This window comes from Hemicordylus capensis, chromosome 2 (assembly GCF_027244095.1).
Source record: "Hemicordylus capensis ecotype Gifberg chromosome 2, rHemCap1.1.pri, whole genome shotgun sequence".
NCBI classification, from domain to species: Eukaryota; Metazoa; Chordata; class Lepidosauria; order Squamata; family Cordylidae; genus Hemicordylus; species Hemicordylus capensis.
Window position 1 is genome coordinate 299,299,834 of NC_069658.1, and position 2,430 is coordinate 299,302,263.

Consider the following 2,430-nt stretch of genomic DNA (forward strand, 5'->3'; position numbering starts at 1 on the left):
TGTACACTCTGTGGTGGTGATGACAATGAAGAAATGGTATTTCTCTGCCACTATTGTGTCCATGCAGTGCCATCAAAGAGCTTTTCTGAGTAGTTAAAAATGGAATAGATGAGTAGAACCCTTGGATGCCTCCTGCAACCAAGTGCTTTGCAGACAAAATTGCTTGCATCTACTCCAATCTGGGTGCCATCGTTTTCAGAATGTGTTCCCGTTGTCACTAGTCTAATCAGCCTTTGATGGATACTTTTCATTTTGTGCAACCTGAGACTATGGACAAGATTCCTCGAAAGGTGGAAGCCACCTCCTGGATCCTCATCCAGAAATTTGGGCTTAAGTGTCATCAGTATACCAATCACACCTAGCTTTATTTCTCATTTCTGACATTTGGCCCTGGGGAGGCAGTAGAAGTTCTAAACTGATGTCTGGAGTCATTCTGGAATGGATGCAGGGGAACAGACTGAAGCTTACTTAGTCCATGCAAGACAAAAGTCATTCATGCTCTAATCACTTCCAGATCAAACTTTTGTAATGTGCTTTATGCAGGACAGTTTGGAAACTTCATCTGGTCCAGAATACATCCACCAAAGTTTGATCTGAGGCCAGAAGCTCACATCATATCATGCCAGTCCTGTATCTGCTCTATTGGCTGTCAGTTGTTTTCTTGGTTCAATTCAAGGTGCTGAGCTTCCTATAAAGCCCTAGCAATAGCAATAGCAATAGCACTTACATTTATATACCGCTCTCTATAGCCGGAGCTCTCTAAGCGGTCTACAATGATTTTTAGCATATTGCCCGCCAACATTCTGGGTGCTCATTTTACCGACCTTGGAAGGATGGAAGGCTGAGTCAACCTTGAGCCCCTGGTCAGGATTGAACTTGCAACCTTCTGGTTACAGGGGCGGCAGTTTTACCACTGCGCCACCAGGGGCTCCTAGATGGATTGTCAACAAGGAAACTCATGGAGGCTATTCTCACACTCAGACAAAACTGGGCGAAGGAAGCCCAGCCCGGTTTCACCTGCACATGAGAACCATCAAGACCCACTTGGCTCCTGGTGGCAGCACGGCAGCAAAACTGCTTAGGGAGGCCCGCCTCCAAAATGAGGTCAAGGGAGCAAGCACTCTCTTGACCTCGTTCCTTCAATCATTTGCCAGCCCCAGCTGCAGGGCTCCCTGCTGGTGCCGGAGGAATCCCCATTATGCACTGTGCACTTGCACAGTGCATTATGTGACTGCATTATATGCGATCCGCACACCCAGCAATGCGGAACAGATAATCTGTGGGGGAGGTGAGCTTTTAAAGCCTTCCTCCACTCAATCTTTCGAGCCCTTTCTCATGATTGTGAGATTTTAAAGTCCCAAGAACTGCTTTCTGCTATATGAGCCTGCCCATGACCTTCACTCCTCTATGGAGACTGTGTTCCCCTGCTATCTCAGGTATGAGTGTTCATGAGGACAGGGCCTTCTTGGCTGTGGCACAAAGACCTTGGATTTGGATTCCAAATGATGGATTTCCTAAACAAGTACTCCTTGCCCTCACCTTCAGAAAGGCAGAGAGAACTCTGCTGATTAGGTGAGCTTTTTTAAACCTTTCAATGTGGCCTAGTTGGAAATCCTTTTTATTTGCTGTACAGGCACTCCCTGAAGTACAAACACGTGTACTTATAAACAAAGCTCCATAACATATTACATTAAGGAACTTGCCAACTTACAAATGCCAACCTACACATACAAATAAGTCTTCACTCTTGGGAAGTAAATGCATTCCAAATTATTAAGATCCAACTTACAAATGAACTTTTGGAACAACCCGTTAGTAAATTGGGCACTTCCTGTATATGTGTATGTATTATACTGATGGTTGACATGTCATTCTGTTTTGAATGTGAACTGCCTTGAGTGCATTTATCTGTAGAAAGATGGGTTATAAATTAATAAGCCTTTTTTTCCAGTGGAGACCATTCACTTGATAAGCTGCAAGTCATCAATTAATAAGTAATCAAGTGATACACATGTGTGAAGTAGCCTTTAGTTATAGGACTTTTGGCAGAGAAGGCTGCTTAAACAAACAGCAAGGGATGCATTTATATAATATGAGGATGCAAGTATTTTCAATAACAATTAAGATAATGAACAGACCAATTCTGTAACTGGTATTTTTCAGTAGAACATCCAGTTACATAAGATTGGGACTGCAGCCAAAAACTATAATGGACCTCCTCTTCCCCTACATCTTGCCCGTAAATTTCCCCACAATTCATTTCAGCAACAGACCATCCAATTCCTCAACATTCATAACAAACAAGTAAACTTGACATTACTTAGATCCACAATATAATATATACACTTGGAATGATGCTGTCTTTTTGGGGGGGGGGGGTTCATTGTGAATCTCAGGCTGAAGCCTTATTTGCCTAGAAGCTTCCAGAAT